Source organism: Triturus cristatus, chromosome 8, assembly GCF_964204655.1.
Source record: "Triturus cristatus chromosome 8, aTriCri1.1, whole genome shotgun sequence".
Lineage (NCBI taxonomy): Eukaryota > Metazoa > Chordata > Amphibia > Caudata > Salamandridae > Triturus > Triturus cristatus.
Window position 1 is genome coordinate 238,292,432 of NC_140591.1, and position 19,174 is coordinate 238,311,605.

General features: G+C 43.0%; 1 protein-coding gene across 4 annotated transcripts in view; it reads left to right on the forward strand.

The window, feature by feature from the left end:
- CNTN5 (contactin 5) overlaps nt 1–19,174 on the forward strand; it is a 3,369,946-nt gene that overhangs the window by 1,549,465 nt on the left and 1,801,307 nt on the right. The gene's annotated exons all lie outside the window — the stretch shown is intronic.

The following is a 19,174-nucleotide window of genomic DNA, read 5'->3' on the forward strand; positions in this document are numbered from 1 at the left end:
GCCAGCACTGGTCTGCTGGAAAGCAGAAAAAATCCTCTGGAAGCTTGCTGTATCCCTGTATATCAACAGGAGGCCAGCTACCTGACCCTTGAAGTCACTACTGGGACCCTGGGCATAAGTCAGGAAGGTCTAGTCTTTCCTCTGATTCTTTAGGAAGCAGGCAAATCTTCCTTCTGATTCTTGATAGGTCCAGAAGTGTTCTCAGGAGATGTCTGCAGGGCCCACTTTTATGCCCAGTACCAGCCTGTGGATAGAAGGGCAAGTCTTTGTCTAACCTGTTAACCAGTTTTGGTCAGTTCCTCGGGTGTCTCTGGGTTGTGAGCTGACCTGACTAGAGAGACAAAAGGGAGGCAGACCTAGATGTGAGCTTCACCTGTCAGTGATAAGGTAGGCATCCTTTGGTGCTTACGAAGGGGCTAGGCAAAGCTCCCAGGTCATTATGCTAAGGTAAGAGTCCACCACCTTACACCCATAGCTCTTTGTCCACTGTCTGGGAGCTACACACACATCACCACAGAGGAACCATCAGGGTTCAGGCAACAGCTGTAGACTGGCAGGAAAGCCTTTTGGTTTAGGCAAGAGGATAACAACTTTCTAATAGTGTCATTTCCATAATAGTAATATAAAATCCAACTTTACCACTTAGTTGGATATTAAATTACTGTTAAAATGAGTCTTTGAATCATTTCTGTAGCTAGCCCTAAACTGTCTTTAGTACGTATTAAATGTAATAGTGGAAACCATTGTTAACCTCTGGGATAGCCAGCCTTACCACACTGAAAAACGACTTTGAAGGTCATTCACTTTCAGGACACATGGCTTATAGGGCAATCCAGCACTGCCCGATAGGCTGGTCTGACATGTCAGTATGTGGCCCAGTTTTTTGACTGTTGATTTCCAGATATGAAAACAAACATTGCCTGCAGCAGGATCAAGTCCATGCAGTCTTCCATACATTGAAAAACACTTGTACCCCCCCACTACCAGAACCAATTTTTGTAATGCCATGACCAACATAGCCAACTGAATGAGGGACCCCTGCTTCAAACTCAACTCCGACAAGATAGAAGTACTGATCTTCAGGAAGAACACCTCCATCTGGGACCACAGCTAGTGGCTAGCAGAACTCTGACCAACACCCACACTGACAGACCATGCATGCAACCTAAGCATTATCCTCAACCATGAACTGACCATGAAGGGGCAAGTCAACACAGTTGCTTCTTCCTGCTTCCACACCCTTGTCATGCTCCGCAGAATCTTCCGATGGATCCCAACCTACAAAATATAAACCGTCCCTCAGACCCTTAGTCACCAGCTGCCTCGACTATGGCAAAGCCCTCTATGCTGGCATCTCCTCCCAGCTCCTCAGATGACTTCAAACCATACAGAATGCAGCAGCCAGCCTCATCCTGGACCTCCACAAAAGGACCCACATCCCCCCCACCTCATAGACCTCCAGTTGCTCCCCATCCAGAAGAGATGCCTGTTATAGATTTGTATGCATGCCTACAAAGCGGTACACGATAAAGGGCCAGACTACATCAACCATCAATTGACTTTCCATCGACCCGCAAGACACCTGCACTTCTCCAGACTAGCCCGTGCCCACACCTCCCACATCCTTCGCAGCCACAGCGGGGGCTGCCCCTTCTCCTCCATCACCTCCAAGACCTTGAACCACCTGCCCCTCTATCTTTGAACAGCACCCTGCTTGGCAGACATCTGAAAGATTCTCAAGACCAAGCTCTTCAACTGAGACGCCACACCGTCAGTGCCCAGATACCCCTAGGGGTGACAGTGATGCACTATACAAATTCTGAGTGAGTGATTGATACAGTGTGTCTTTACAAGTTTAAAAATTGCCCTAATGTGTAAACTTGGGTCACCTTTCTAGCTTTCTAATACAACAAAGGGGAGGCACTTTTATTTTATTTTTATTTATTTTGGTACATGGGCTTTTTGTCTATCTCTGTCTCAGTCTGAGTCTGGCAGTGACTTATAAGTATAGAAACAAAACATTTAGGTCTGCAAAAGGTTAACTTTGCCAGGTCGAATTGGCAGTTCAAACATGCACACTGAGGCTGCACTTGCAAACATGGAGACATATTTTACAGTGTTGCTGTAGTGCGTGGCACGATGTGTGCTGCAAGCCACCAGTGGTATTCCATTTGCAGGCCCTGGGCACAGTTAATACCATGCACTGGGGACATACAAGCAAATTAAATGCGCCAATCAGCTGTATACCAATTTTAACAGGTTTGGAAGGGAGGTCAGAATCACTTTCCCATTGGTTAGCAAGGGTAAATTGCACAGACTTTTACTGCCAACAAACACGGCAACAGAAGGCAAAAATATGAGGAATAGCACGCAAAAGATGATCATTTCCAAGCCGTTGCTTATGACACTACTTTGAAATTTGTGAATACAGTCTTAGAGACCGACCCTAATCTACTTTTAAAATAGCACCTAAAACAGAATTTCATTTTCATTGATCCACAAGGCAAATAGTGCATTTATAAAATCAAATTGTTAGACCTCTGTGAAAACTGTCAAATTGTCTTCAGACTACGGGATAATATATCTCCGTAGAGCACAATGTTATGTTATGTTATGTTAATTCCACTTGTAACGCGCTCGGCTACTCAAGAGTGTCGTGGCGCGAACCTGAAGGGAAGAGAAAGACAATCAAGCAAGCAGGAATGTTTTGAGCTTCTTTTTAAAAGCTGCGAGCTCCTGAGTAAGGCGAAGATCCAGGGGAAGGGCGTTCCAGGCCCTGCTGGCTCTGACCACCAGAGAGCAACCCCCAGTCCTCTGACGTTTATAGCGAGGGACCGAGGCCAGGTTTAGAGCCGACGAGCGCAATAACCTAGCAGGGACATAGAAAGAAAAGCGCCTTTGAAGGTAGAGAGGGCCCTGACCGTGAAGAGCACGGTGGGTCATGACCAAAGATTTAAATTTGATCCTGGCCGCAATGGGTAGCCAGTGTAAAGAGTGCAGGTAATGAGTGACACTCTTCCTAGATGAGATACCTAGAAGCAGTCTGGCAGCCGTGTTCTGGACCACCTGCAGTTTCTTAATCATATAGCTAGGAGACCCGACGTACAGAGAGTTGGCGTAGTCTAGCCGAGATAGAATCAGCGCACAAGTCACAGTTACTCTGGCTGTCTGCGGGAGAAGAGGAAAAAAGTTCCTAAGGGTTTTGATAAGACCAAAGCAGCAGCCAGCAGTTTTCTTGATATGGGTAGAAAACGAGAGGTTCTCCTCAAACCATACACCCAGGTTCTTGGCGGGCTGTCCCTCCAAAAAGGGAAGAGGAAGCTCCTGTGGCCACAGCTGTTGGCGAAAGTCAGTCGAAAAAGTGCCAAAAAGCAAGATCTCTGATTTCTGCTCATTACACTTGAGCTGAGTATCAGCCAGCCAAGTGAAGACGGAGCGAAGGCACTGTTGGGCCGCAAGGACCGAACTGGAGGCCTTATACCACGTGAAGAGCAACTGGGTGTCATCAGCATAGGTCAAAACCTTAGCACCAAGAGCTTCTGCCAGGTGGATCAGAGGCTTGACATAAATGTTAAAAAGCAAAGTGCTAAGGGAAGAACCCTGCGGGACACCCGTTGTGACCATGTGTGGGGAGGAGTAAAAAGGAGGAAGCCAGATCTGCTCAACCCTTTCCTCCAGAAAAGACCTAAGCCAACCCTACACGGCCCCAGACACACCAATCTCAGCAAGACGGGTAAGCAGAAGATCGTGTGGGACCGTGTCAAAGGCCGCCGAGAGGTCCAGCAGTATCAAAGCTGCTCTGCCCCCTGCATCCAGGCATGTTCTAATAGCCTCCACAATCTCAACCAAAACCGTCTCAGTGCAGTGGCCTGCCCGAAAACCTGATTGCGCTGGGTGCAAAAGGGCATCTGTCTCCACAAAATCTGACAATTGTTTGTGCACCACCTTCTCACAAACTTTAGCAATAGCTGGCAGGAGAGAGGTGGGACGATAGTTGGCTGGATTGAGTGGGTCCAAGGAAGGTTTTTTTAGCAGTGGAAGAATCTTAGCCTGCTTCCAGACCTGAGGTACCGCCTTAGACTGTAAAGAGAGATTGATAATCAGATTAACTTCAAAATAGATACTATCCGCTACCTCTGCTAAAAGTCTGGCCGGGCAAACATCTGCCGGAGATCCCGATTTAAGCCCTTTAAGGATTTTAAGAGATTCCAGCGGGTGGACAGGGATAAAAGCGGACAATGAGGTAGAGGGAACTACTTGATCATTCCGCGTCCCAGCCAAAGCATCACTGTCAGGGGAGAAAGAGGCCTGAATGGCCATGATTTTCTCTCTAAAAAAACCCAGACAGGGTATTGCACCAATCGAACGAAGAAGGTGTAGCACTTGTCTGGGCCAGAGGGGAGGTGAAGCTCTGGGCTATGGCAAAAATTTATTTGGCATTATTCCTAGCCGCATCAATGCGGGCCACATAAAAATGGCTTTTAGCCGCAAAAATGGCATCATATTAAGTTCTTTGCATCGCTCTAAGTCTCGTTTTTGCCACAGGGCAGTAATTGCTCCTCCGCAACACTCGCTCCAAAATTTTGCACTCATGTTTAAGTGCTTTAAGAGCAGGAGTAAACCAGGGTTTAGAAGGGGAAGCTCTAGCCGGTCTAATGGGTCGACGAGAGGTGATTAAGTTAACTGCTCTGGACACCCAACCCGTAAACCCAGACATACACTCCTCCAGACCCCCATACATTACAGGCCTGGCTATGTCCAAAGCCTGGGCAAGTTCCAGAGGGTCAACTTTTCCCAGAACAGGCTTCGAAAAGCGACGCACCCGAGCCTCTGCCCTGGAGACTGTCCAGGAGAAGTAGGATATGTAGTGATCAGACCACGTCACTGGGAGAGGATCTTTTACCAAAATAGGTAAATTGGAACAAATAGGATCCAATAGATGACCAGCCCGATGAGTAGGAAGGCCGACGTGCTGGATAAGTTGAGCGGTGTGAAGGTTATCCAACAGGTCGGTCACCTCTCTCTCATCGGGCATATCCAAATGAAAGTTCAAATCGCCTAGCACCAGGTAATGAGAGAACCTGACCGCCCTAGAAGTGAGGGCATCTCCCCAAGCCTGGGGAAAGGAACCAGAAGGTCCCGGAGGCCGATAAATCAGGGAAACCCCAAGTGTAAAATGGGCTGACAAACGGGCACTAAAGTCCAGTACCTCGCAGCCGGCCCAGTCCTGTGAGTCACCCACATGAAGATCCCAACAGTCTTTATATATAACAGCAACACCACCTCCCCTCGACCCCTGGCGATCAGCTCTCAGAATCCTATAGCCCATCGGGGTAGTCAAAGCAACTATGGGGGCGGCAAAAGGATCAAGCCAGGTCTCAGTAAGGAACAGCATGTCTCAGGAACCATCCTCCAACAGCCCATGAACGTCCGCATGATGTTGCTTTAGAGAGCGGACATTGATAAGTGCTGCAGAAAGCTGCACAGGTTTAACCCGCTCATTAGGACTAGGGATTATGTTAGAGGGAGAGGCACAGCCCACCCCTAGCTGGAAGCAGCAAGAACTGCAAGCTCCTAAAAATCTCTCTGTCACCTCCAGCAAAAGAGGATGTCGACAAGCCGCCACATCCAGGCCCCTGAGAGCCGCACCAGAGTAAGAAACACGACCAGTGGGTTCTAGAGGATCTAGAGTTCGCGAGATAGCCTCTCTGGCGCTGGGCGCTATCGGGGCGCGGACGGGCGCAGACGCGCAATGTGTCAATACATTTTTACATGAAATTAGGAGAGAGCCCCAGACTCCCATGACTGTTCAGCTCCTCGTAAAATGTGCTTTGAATAACCAACGTGGTAAAATATCCTTTAAAGGGCATACTTATCAAGCTCTCAACAACAGGTACCAAGGGAGCACTCACCTAGGTCACCCATTCCAACTAAACATCTGCCCTCCACCTCACCCCAAAAAAGTTGCTATATTTATATGGAACTAGTTAAGGATTCTTCAAAAAACACCGTCTCTTGGGGATGATTTTTCATGTGTGCCTCTGTTTAATAAATGCAGACAGAGAGCTTCCAGCTTGTGCTCTGTGGACAGCCATCCCTGAGATGAGTATGTATGTGTGTGTGCGCCCAAACCCTTTTTCGGAGAAAGGTATCCTCTTTCAGCTGCCCTGGTGGGTTTGTATGTTTTATATAAATATCAGATGATAATGCTGATTACAGAAATAATCTGGGCATATTAGCTTTGTAACTCTGTTGTTCTCTGGTGCTACCGGCCCTGTTTTGAGATCCCTTTCCCTTTAAGAAGACTGGGGCCATTTCTTTACTACATTTTCCATCCGTGATTAATGAAGGAGTCCTTACCTGAGACCGAGGTCTCCCACTTGATATGCCATCGGAGTGGGGGGGAGCTGCTCTGTTTATTTTATGGCATACATTATCTCCCGCGCGCCGGAATCCTGCAGCGTTGCTATGTGTTAGAATGATGTGGTCAGCGATTGAACATGAAGCATTTAGACTCCCCATAAGGAGACGAGCAGGGGGAGTCTCTTAAAAGGACTCCACGAGCTGCCAAGTTTAGCTTCACCTTCGTTGGCCTGGTAATAAGTTCCATTTCAGCACCAAGGAGGACGAAGGAATGCAGAGCAGGTTCAAGGGCGAGGTGAACAGCACCAGCTGCTGGGTGCCCGCCCCATTCAGTGCATGGTGAATAAAAGATAGGTACATTAATTTCATATAATAACAAAGATCGTAAAGAACGTGCAAAATTAAATGTTCAAAACACTGAAATGAATGTGTGTACACGTGGGAGAGTGTCCTCGCAAGAGTAGGCTGCACAATGCTCAGTCGATTTTAGAGCTGTATTTTGTGATTAGTGTGGTATGCTTTGCTGTCATAAATAGTAGAGAGGATACATTTCTGTAAATTGCGTCTACAAACCGGTAGACTTACTGCTCCTTTTATCAGATGAAATGCGGAGAGGCATAAACATGGCTCGAGTCTAGTAATGTGCTGTCCTCTGTTCAGCCTGCGTGACAAATAAATGCATACACATATAAAATGCTGCTTGCGCTCTTTGAGGCCGGGTCAGCTGATCGTGAAAGTTCTAGAAACTTTCTATAGAAGCTGGATAATCAGCATGTTACATAAAAATAAAATACAACTGGCAGTGCTTAATTTGTGAAAGAATTAATGCCGGGCTCCACCGTATTGCTCTGAAGCCCATGGCTTCTGAATGCCTCGATTGCCGAACACCAAGGCTTGTTTAGTCCTAATTTTACTTTATGCCTCTATGATCCACCACCAGACACTCCATACCTTTATATTTTACTCTTGCGGGCTCTTTTTCGCCCTAACTTTTTCTTTTTGTCACTATTTTACCCTCTTTCTTTTTCTTTCCTCTCCTGTTTCTTCCCCCCTTTTATGTTTCTCTGTTTAAAAGTCTAATGACGTCCCTAAAACTGAGTGTCGGCAGGCCCCAACTGCACCCACCAGCTCAAAATAAACATTGACTGCTGGTTTGTATCTTGTAGGAATTTTCAATTGTCTAGTGATTTTCCGTCTGTTCTTTTAATTTTGAATATGTGCTGTAGAAAGATGCATACTAAACTGGCCCTAAGCACAGGTGTTCGGCTACATTTCTACCTCTTGATGATGCGTCCTGTGGGACTGATCTATCTGCCTGTTAAGGCCATTTGCTGTCCCTGGAAAATCATAAAATATTGACGAGTAGCTCAGGGTAAGGTGATAGAAAAAGTGCATGCCACTCTGTATATTTTATCCGGGCTTGAAATTCAGTATGTGAAACCTGTGAACTGCAAGTCCCATTTCTGTGAAAGATGATGATTTTTCCGGCTCAATCCAAGAGTTATTGGGGAGAAACAGAGGAAAAGATTTAGGAACCGTTGCATCAGTACACCAAGATTGATACGAAAGGGTAGTACCGTGATGTAACCAAACACTTTGGACCTAGGATAGATACTGAGCAGCACTTTGTCATTTGTGGCATTTGAAAGAAGAAACTAATTTCTCGCTGAGAGATTTAAAGCAAAATTTGAAGCATTTTTCTATGTCAGTTTCGGATTTTGGATTGAAAGGTGTTTTGCAGACCTTAATTTTCCATAATTCTTCAGTAAAGACTCCCGTTGAGCTGGTTAAAAAGCATTGTACCTTTTCGAAATTGACTGCAGCAAGCAGCCTTTCAAAATAACGTTTATTTAAAAGAACATAATCATTGAAAGAATTAAAAAGAAAAGGCTTTTAATCAGTCCAAGGAACTTTAATCCTCCAAAAGTGCTTTCACTCATCTAATTTTTTTTTTTAGGGGCGGGCGGAATATTCCATTCCATCCGCGGAACTAGCAGAATTTTGGTGACTCCACATTACTCTTGTAACGTGGAATTCCGGCCAAATTCAGCCAATCGCTGCATAGCGGATTTTGTTTCTCATGCGCGACTCCAGAATGGGAATTTGTCAAGCACAAGCGAGATTTGGCATCCACTAGCACTATTTCCTTTCACAAGGAGGACATCCAGCAATATTTTTCTAATGCGGGCAGTCACAACCGTTCATGGTCAGAAGGCTTCCGATTGAGTAGTAAAACTCCTCGAGTGGCAGCAAAATGAACATTCGTAGCTGCGCTCTCCGGTGTATCACATCCTCTGGGGCATTGCATGGTGCCATTCGTGCTACCAGTGCAAAATCACAGCTCGAGCAGAGCAATGTTCCTATTTCCACCCATTGGCGGAACTCTGTAGATTCTCGCAGGGTTTTTATAATACTGGGCCAAATTCTACGAGTTCCACCCACCCCTACTTTTTTCAATGCAACGTGTGCAACCTCTGACCTATTTTGGACTCATTTTGTTCACAACCTGAAAGTTACTTTCTTTGTACTCAAGTGAAGCCTGGAACATTTTCTCAGTGCAAAAGCAACTTTTCATGTGGGTCTGATCTTGTACCACGGGTTATTTTGATGGTTTGGCAGCCTTGACTAGTTTATCCTAGAGGCAGTGCAAATAATGACAGAGGCAGTCTTTGGAACTGTTGTTTTTCAACGTCAAAGACTTTAAGCCCTCTAGGGGCCAGATGTATCAAAGGGTTTTACCCATTCTGTGTCTATGGGAACATGTGTTCATACATATGTCCCCTAGTGCTATGGACATGTTACACTACAACTGTGTTGCTGAGGCCGAGATCTCCATATTTTAGTACCAGGGACCTTTGGTGCTTGCACAAGGCGATGCCATGCTTTGTTTCCCTACTTGTCACTGTAGAGAAAGTGCCTCCACTACCAGCCCCGGAGCCCTCCCAGACTGAAGATGTTAGGGAACCCAACCACAGTGCCAATATTTTTTTAATTTTTGGATGTACTCCACATCCATGATGACACAGAAGTGCAACACTGACACAGGCAGCTTCATGCTGGTCACTAGGCTTAAAACTACATAAGAGAGAGACTGTTGGAAAGGTTCAGCTAATGCTTTTCCAACATGTGTCCCTGATTATATTCTTTTACATGAATTTTGGCAAGACTGCTGTTCCTGCGCTGGAGTCAGCACGTTAAACACTAGGGATATTGAACAGGTCTCGAAATAGCGCCCTATTCGACCAACCTTGTATTTATGTGCATCCTTTACCCTTCCCTACTGACACAAATTGGGATTATGGCCCAGTATTATGCCCCCTGGAAAAGTTGAAACCTAGCTGAACATTAGGGATACGGAATAGAGGTGCAGATACCCATGGCATAGCACCAGACACCCTCCAAAACCAGAGAGGCAGGCCACCTTTACCATTGGGCAGATCTGGGATTTACACCTAAGCTACATTCTCAGGGAGTGGAAAGCCACTGGGCTTCAGGGACATTTTATTGGAGTTTTTATTTCTGGCCTATACTAGGTGGACCACCAGCAAGCACGAGATCTGGCTTTAATTCATCCTTCGCCTTCTCACACCCTTTACAACAACATGGAGGCTGGATATGGGGATTCCACTAGATCAGCCCATGATGGGTAAGTGGAAAAGCTCACTGGGCAACATGAAATAAAAAACGGGCTTTAGCATAAGCCAGCACTGGAGAGTAAATAGCCTTTCCTCTCCCGTGGTTTCTGATGGGGCTTTCTCAAACTATCTTGCCCCTGCGAAGGGAGAAGCTCTGTAGGCACCAGGGAATGTTATTGGACAATTTGTAGTGGGTGCTGTGCTAGCAGGACCCCCACACCTGAGCACAGGGCATCTCTCCTCCAGTCCCATGGACTCTTGCAGTAATTCCTTTCGACTGAGACATCATATCTTCTGAAATTCCCCCTATCTGCCCCTCGGTGAAGCAGAAATCCCACTAGACACCACGAATATTGGATAGGGACAAGGCCTCCATGGCTTAGGAACAGTCACTTTTTTCTATACCTGGGCGGAAGAAATAAAGGGGTGACTGTCCTGTGTGTGAGGGATAATTATACTAGGCACCAGGGAAATGAAATCCTCCCAATTCAACAACCTTCAACAGCTTCGTTCCACCCCTGGGAGGGCAGAATATTGGGATACTTTACTGATCTGACCCCCTTCAAATATGGACACTCACATGGCACCAGGTCTCTTTTACTTCATGTACACATTTGTTATCTGCAATGTGGCACACCCTCGATTGAGTGCTCCAACTGCAGAGCAGGACTGCAATCAGGTGAAAAAAATGCAGTCTTGCCAGTGCAGGCCCAAACCTGAGCCTGCACCTAGACAAGTGCATTACTGAAATCAGACCGACATTTGTATTTGCCGGACTGCTTTTTACTGCAGGCAGTAATCCTTTCACAGATAGATGAAGTATATGACTTACCTTGCCAGTGGGGGAATGATTCATTGGGCATACTGACTGTGGCCCATCTCCTATGTGTTGTGCCCAATCGGTGCATCTCCCAACAGCTTCTTGGCGTGGTGGCTTTATTCGTACTATGCAGTCAAGAAATAGGGGATTGATTCAGTTAAGGACCAAGTGGCTGGAATCAGTTAAACAAGGCAAAGAACATATACCTCTTGGACCATGAATGCTACAATCTATTTTCGACCTCAGATTATCTTTTATCTGCAGGTAAATTTTGATTAGTTAAGTACATTTAATACATTTTACTTGTCCGTGAAACATATTAGAGCCATCATACATCCGTCTATTTGCGAACACCAAAACTCACAGTATGATTTTGTCAGGAACAATTTTTTACTAGTTTTTGCTTTTGTTTTCTTTTTCACAACTACAAAATTATTGTACAATCTTGACAATAGACTTTTCGACTAACAATTTATTCCTTGACAAACATGTCATTTAACTGTGTTACAATAAGTATTCCTTAACACTGTTAGACTAATTCGTCCCTTTCCCCACCACAGAGTCCTACACAGAATTTCCCAGCCCTGAGGAAGACCTTCTGAAAATCCTCTCGGTCTCCACACGAAGGTCGAAACGTGTCGGCACCCCCTACGCTGAGGCCAAGGGCTTCCGTATTTAAAATTGTCCAGACATCAAAACGATTCTCATTTAAACTGGATTGAGACAGCTTAAATGTTTTTGATTTTGACAGGTTCTCCCTGACCTCTCCACCTTGGACCTATGAATTCTTTTGTATAGAGGTTGTATAAACTAAAGAGACCCAATACTTTGGAAACATAGTAGGACTACCTAAGTGAATTAGATTAAGATGAATGAATTTTATGGAATATATGTTTTGTTTCCCTTTCACTGTTTATAGACCCATTTGTAAATATTTTGACGAAAAGTCTATTGTCAAGATTGTACAATAATTTTGTAGTTGTGAAAAAGAAAACAAAAGCAAAAACTGTGAGTTTTGGTGTTCGCAAATAGACTGATGTATGATGGCTCTAATATGTTTCACTGACAATCAAAATGTATTAAATGTACTTAACTAATCAAAATTTACCTGCAGATAAAAGATAATCTGGGGTCCAAAATAGATTGTAGCATTCATGGTCCAAGAGATATATGTTCTTTGCCTTGTTTTATTCGTACTATGACACAAACTTAAAAGCAAATGATTTACTTCAATTACATGGGCTATGTCTGGATACAATTGAGGGAACATTTCTAACCCCTCAAATCCCGAATACCACTTGCCATATTATAAAAGGTGTACTACAAGCATCTGCGTTGCCTTCTGTAATGCCAAAGTCCACCGGGGGCACAAAATATGGCAATGAACATCCATTGCCCACTTCAAAGCTTTATAAGCGTTATGGCGTCAGGTCTGGGCAAGCACCACCATCAAACTCCATCTAAAATTCTGCAGCAATCCTTCCCCTCAAATGGGATCACAGCTTGGTGCTTTGTGCTCACTATGGTTTAGGAATCAAAGAAAGTGGCAAGTTTTTTGCCACTTTTGTGTGCCAGAGAAGGGGGCTAAAATTGCAGCACCTGATTCATAGAGATCTGCACCTTTGGAAAGGGAGGGCTTTCCCTCAGAAACAGTGCCCCATGGGAAAAAATTGTGTTCGGCGATAGCAGGAGGATCACAGTCCAGGAGTCTGAATTATTTTATGAGGAGAATTATTGCAGAAAAGCCCACATATACTCTCTGTGTCGGCCTTTATGGTCTTCTAATGCTTGCCTGTGTACTGTTCCCCAAATAAGCTTGACCTATATGAGCGGGAGATTGTTTTCCATTTTGGCACCCAAACTGTGGAACACCCTTATCCTTCATTTAAGAGGTGAAGACAATCATCTAAAGTTTTTTAAAAGTTTGAAGACATGGCTGTTTCAGTAAACGGAGTGCTGCAGCTGTCCTGTAGTGCCATGACATCCTTTTTAGGGGAACTGTTGCGCTTTATGAAACTACTTCATCATGATGAATGCCCTGTTGAAAGTATTCTGCGTATTGTACCGTGGTTCTGAATAATTCCCAGGACATTTTTCAGGGTGGGCATTGTTGGAAAAGGGCGATTCAAGTACTACTCTGCATTCCCCTGTGCCCTTGGTTCCAGCAATTCCTATCTTTTCTTTAGGACACAAAGGCAGCATAATACCTGCCTGACTAGTGGGCTTTACCTTTGAATTAACTGTGCAAGTTAGGGTGTAATGACCCTGTCTTTTAACAGAGGAGTAGAGCAGCAGTTGTGCCATTTCTGGAATAGGAGCCCCACAAGCAGGCTAGCAGATGTGGTCTGCACTTCATCTGCTGTGCACTATTCCTTTCCATAGATATGGCATGCGTATTTATTCAATGGGAGTGTGGGAGAGGAGGATGGTAAAATATTGATTATTGACCGTTCATAATAGTGTTTCCTTCAACATAAATGTGAGAATCAGTGTTTTCACAAAAGTTAGCATTTGCAATGTATCATGGGTAGGGAGAACTTATGCTAGGCACAGGAGTCACACATTAGATACTCCCAGGAAATTAATTGTAAAAGAAAAAAGTGTTTGTGACAAGATATCCCAGGGGCAAAAATTGCAGGCATAACCATTTTCCAAATCTGACTGACACTCTATGCCTCCAAAACTTTCCATGCATGGATGCAGTTTTGATCTGTCCTCTCTATTGTCAAATAGCCAGCCATATGTAATCCCTTTATAACAGAGTGAGGCGTGGGGCAGCTGAAGGGAAGGCACTAGGGGGCTGGACTACAAGCCACAACAGACTCCTTAAGTAAAATCTCCTGTTATTAAGAAAAAAAACACTTGAACATACCCTTATATTTGCGACTGTTTACAGATACTGCACACTTTAGGAAAGAAATCAGTACATTACCTTTGATTAATATATCAGCAAAAGACTGATGGCACTTCGTCCACTCGAGGAAACATCTATAGAAAGAAACTACCTCAGTGGCAGTTAGTTCACTACACTAACACCAAGATCTCTCCATTCTTTTTGCATATCTGTGTGTGTGTCAGTGTGTTTTATATATATATATATATATATATATATATATATATATATAGTCATTCATTCTGAAAAGACTGCTTGTGGTTCCCAACGTCACTACGGGTGAAGGAAAGCAGGCACGGACCACGATTGAGTGCTTTAGGTGAGTTTATTTTTCATATTCTCTGTCGGCCATGACGCGTTTCGATCCCTCCTGGATCTTGATCACATGACAGTGCTCATCGGCGTATTTTCCCTTTTTAAAGTGCTAGTGCAATGTTTCGGTGACTCCACCATAGACAGAAAAGACATACTCTGGAGTCTGCGCATTGCTTAGCTAATGCTACTCCATTGATTACCAACCTTAACCATGACATAAATATTAGATATTAGATCACCTAATTGCGTTTTCTGTACAATAATATAGGTTAAATAACACTAAATTCTGTACAAATAAATACACATATAAATATGCTCACAATAAATAACCATGTTACAGTAGTTAAAACATATACCGTCTGTAGTAAAACAGCAGTATATCATCTTACTATTATAAATATGTCGTGGTTAAAAGACAATATTGGCATCAATCCAGTTTGGTAAAAAAAATTAATATAAAAGCAGCGCTAAAATTGCGTAAACAGCCCCTTATTTACTGTTATTTGTTAATAGTGCAATTTCTTGTGATGTTCCTGTGCACCTAATTAACAAAAGCTAATCCTTCCTGTCATTCTTCCAACATTTAAAATCAATAGTTATACTGTGTAAAGTGCAAGTGCTAGATACGTTCCACCTTGTTACAATAACATAATGGACTTGTAAAGTGCCACCCTAAAATGTTGGTTACATAAATAATCCTAATGTGCCAATCACTAGTTTTAAAAAAAACCTTTGTTCTTATGGTTAGGGTCATACAACAGCCTGATTTATTATAAATCATGTAATTCTTTGAACTTTGTTCTGTTTCTTCTCTTATGTACAACCTCATCACGTGTTGGCCTAATGCGCCATATGTGTGTTTCTTTGCTAATCTGGGTGAGGCTTTTTTGTTGTTTCTCTGATGCACCTGAAAGTGGGTTTGCGCCTGTTCTAAATGCACGTGTAGAGATCTTCCGTGGTGTTGAGACCTCCCGGATTTTTGCTGTCAAGATTGAGGCTATATCTTGTTTCCAGCCTACGCAGGGCGCCCTCTCTGTCACCTCCCCGTCTGTTTCTTGGGACAGAATCTATGAGGTAATAGGACAGATGTTTTAAGTCATTGTTATGGACGTCCTTAAAATGTCTGGCCACGGGGTAGGTAGGGTCTTGATTTGATATTGCCCTAATGTGTTGGAGGATCCGTTTGTTGGCTGGAAGCTTTGTGCTCCCTACATACCTCAGATTGCATGAGCACTCCAAGATATAGATAGCAAAATTAGTTTTGTGTGTGTATATATATATATATATATATATCCCTTTAAGTCTCCAAAAAGCAGCCGTAGTTTCTACTGCCATACAATAGAGTGCAGACCACAATATTTTTTCGCCATTAGTGGATTTTATTCAGCCTCAGCTCTCACGATCGACATGACGCGTTTCGGTCCCGGAAGGACCTTGATCACATGACGCGCTACACATCTCGCGGTCTCTTAAATTGCGTTTTTTTGCATTTTTTTACATTTTCTTGTAATGCACTTAAAGGGGACATGCCGATGAGGTTCAATTAGATCATGGATTTAGACAATGTTTCACAAATGCGTTTCCATACATATAAAAGCAAATTATATTACAAGTGCAAGCTAGCAAATTTTAAAATTGTTAAAATCATGCTAAAATATACACTGTGATCTGCTTTGTCAATTTGATATGTACACTCGTTAAGACACAGATATTTAAATTTAAAAGGTAAATCTCATTTAAATAAATAAATAAGCTAAAAGCATAAATATTTCTACTGTGTCTGAGAAAGGAATAATTTCCCTCTTGATGGCCATGGTCATTTGAGTGTATGTATATCGTTCTGTACAGAAATGTTGTTGGTTTGTGTGTGTGTTTTTTTTTTTGTTTACAGAAATGGTTTTTCCAGATCCGTGAATCCCAGGGGAGATATATACATCTCCACTGGGATTCACAGATCTAGTAAACCCATGTCTGTAAACCCAGAAATATTTCATTTTTCATAAGATTTAATTTATGTATCAGAAAAACCAAATGTATATGGGAGACAAGATTTACCCTACTTCCTCCTTACACTTTAGTGTCTGCCTATCACACATATTCCGAGTGCTAGTTTGTGATAGGTGGATGAACAGCAGTGATAAGGACACTGTTTACATCATTTAATTTCTGTGAATATTTCTAATGTAGCATATCAAATGCTTTTCCCAATGGAGCATACCTGTTTATTGAATGATTCATTGGACTTTTGTAATTAATTTAAATACCCGGGAAAAGGGAGACCTGGCACTTACAGAAAAGAGCCAACAATTAACGGAAATTCACTTGCAAAGAGATGAGTTTTGAGTTGTTTACGGAGGGTCCTGATGAAACTGAGATGAGGAGGGGAGACTTTCCAACCTCTGATTGGAACAACTGAGAAGGCTTAGGCCCCTTCTACGAGTGCTGAGATAGGAGAAATGGCCAAAAAATCAGCAGAACTCGAGCAGTCCTTTTGGGGATATAGCGCACAAAGAAAGAGGATAAGTAGTTCGAATGGCGGGAAAAAAACTTTGTGGCAGAGATCCTTAAAAATACATCTCATGCATTGACAGCCACTGACGAATTGTGAGAGGGTTAGATATTCTAGATTGTCTGTTAAGGTGAATTTCCAGTTGTGGCACTTTATTCTGAATGTTTTGCTTTCTCACATGAATGATAGCAGGAAAGCCAGAGCAGAGTGTATTTCATTAGACCTATTCTAATAGAATGTGGATTTGAACTATTGGCCTGCAGAATTGTCCAGTTGGCATCTGTAATATTGTTCTAATAATCTTCATTATTAGAAAGAATTATTAAGAACAGCTGCTCTCCTTGTATCTTTATAGAGCAGAGGCAAAAAATAAAGATCAGAATGTATCTTGTTAAAAACTGTCCAGGTCTTATAATTGAAAGGATGCTGACCTTTCAGGAATGCCTAGTATTGTTGCTTACAAATAGAAGTTGCCACTAGTGGCTAAATGAAATGGTAGCTGTTAGAAATTGGGTTACTGGAAGAATGGGGTGTGAGCACTAGTCAAGCAGCAACCAGAATCCTAGTCAGGGTAAGGTACAGGCAAGCCCTAAATTAATCTCTGCTCACGCTCTGGTAGCTTGACACAGAGCAGTCTAGCTTAACTTAGAATCAGTGTGTAAAGTATTTGTGCCACACTTCAAACAATAAAACAGTGACACCACCACCAATAAAGGATCCCACACCATGTTAGAAAAATAGAGTATATTTTAATAAGTAAGACGAGACCAAAATGATTAAAATCTAATCAGTAAAACCACAGATATTGAATTTTAAAGTTTTGAGTTAAAATAGCACCAAGAAGCACAAAGCTCCAACAAGGTATTATCTGATCACGCTGGACAAGGACAAAGTCACAAGTTCAGGCGGACGGTGATGGAGAATGGGCTGGCTACAGGGACCCAGTTAGGGCCGCTGAACAAAGTACCTTAAATCCTGGTTGCAGAGTGTTGCGTGGATCCAGGTCAAAGAAGTGGTGGGCAGCCGAGGCGATGCATTGGTTCAGAGATACAGTGAGGCTACGGTGCGAGGTCCTGTTGTTTCGCCATCAAGGACCCTGGCAATGCGTTGGTTCTGAACAGCTGTGAGGCTGCTATGCACAATCTGGTGTTGTCGTGGAGGCTGCCGTCGACAAGAGAATTGCGAGGGTGATGCGGGTCTTTTGCACAAGGCTCAATCCATGCGGCAGGATTGGGCCAGGCAAAAGGTTTAGTTTGCCAGGTCTAAATGGCAGGTTAAACTGCACACACATGCTCTGCAATGGCAGGCCTGAAACATGTTTAAAGGACTACTTAAGTGGGTGGCACAATCAGTACTTCTCTCCCACTAGTACCATTTAATTTACAGGCCCTGGTCACCTGTAGTGCACCTTACTGGGGACTTAGAAGTACCTTAAATATTCCAATTGAAAATAAGCCAATGTTATTGCGTTTTAGGGAGAGTGTACAAGCACTTTAGCATTGGTTAGCAGTGGTAAAGTTCTAAAGTCAACAAAAACAAATTCAGCAAAAAGGGAAGAGGAAGGCAAAACGTTTTCGGGGTGACCCTACAGAAAGGGCCATTTCCAAAAGTAGCTACTTTCATAAACAAAATATAAGAAAATGTATGCCTCAGGGTGACTATAAGCACTTTATATCTATATCTCTCAAGTGACAGTACACACTGTCCTTTGATAAATACCTACATCTTTACATTATCTTTGAATTGCTCACATCAGCTTTATCAATCCTTACTTTCAATTTATGAGCTTTGAACTTCTAAATGAGGGCGGTCTGTCTCTTCAGTGAGGCAGTAAGACTCAATGCTTTCATAGTAAGGTTTTTGTCCTTCTGAAGGTCACAGATTTGTACGTTTTACTGCTCTAATGGTGTACATTTTGCTAATCCTTATTGACATGGTGTGTTGCTATATTGAAAATATACTTTATAGAATGCTCCAATCATTAAAAAGGCTAGGTCCATGACCACCAAGTGAATATACAAATAGTTAAGGAAATATTTGGGAGCATAGTGAGAGGTTTACCTCATCTTAGAAGGCATTTTACCTCTTTTGAAATGATAGCTGAAGCATTGCTGAGTGTATTAGCTTCTGTTCCGAAGACCACCTCTTTGAAAGGATAACTTCAGATCAGAGGCAGCCCGAGGAGAACTATCATGATGATGAAAAAATTGTATATAAAACCTTTGAAGTGTGCATTCAATATGTGTAGTTTAAAATAAAGGGGCTCATATGGCATACATACTAGAGAAATTTATATAGCTTATTGATAGAAAAATGTAGCTCTACATCAAGCAGAGTTGAAATAAATTAGGGAAAAGGTCAACAATACAATGAAGTTTTTATTTTTCATAGAAAGGATGTCAAATGTGCAGAGCCCCCAAAAAGCAGAAGTGATATGTTAAATCAATAACAACTTTTTAAAAAGGACACATTCAAAGAAAAAAGATTGATTCACCTAGTCAACAAGGCATATGATTTTCAAAGCTGACCAATTTTGGCAAGAATATGTAATGAAAACTGGTTTAAACAAAATATTAGTAATAAAACCGAAACCAAAACACACTAACTAGGAAACATTTGAGAAGTTGCTAAAATCAGTA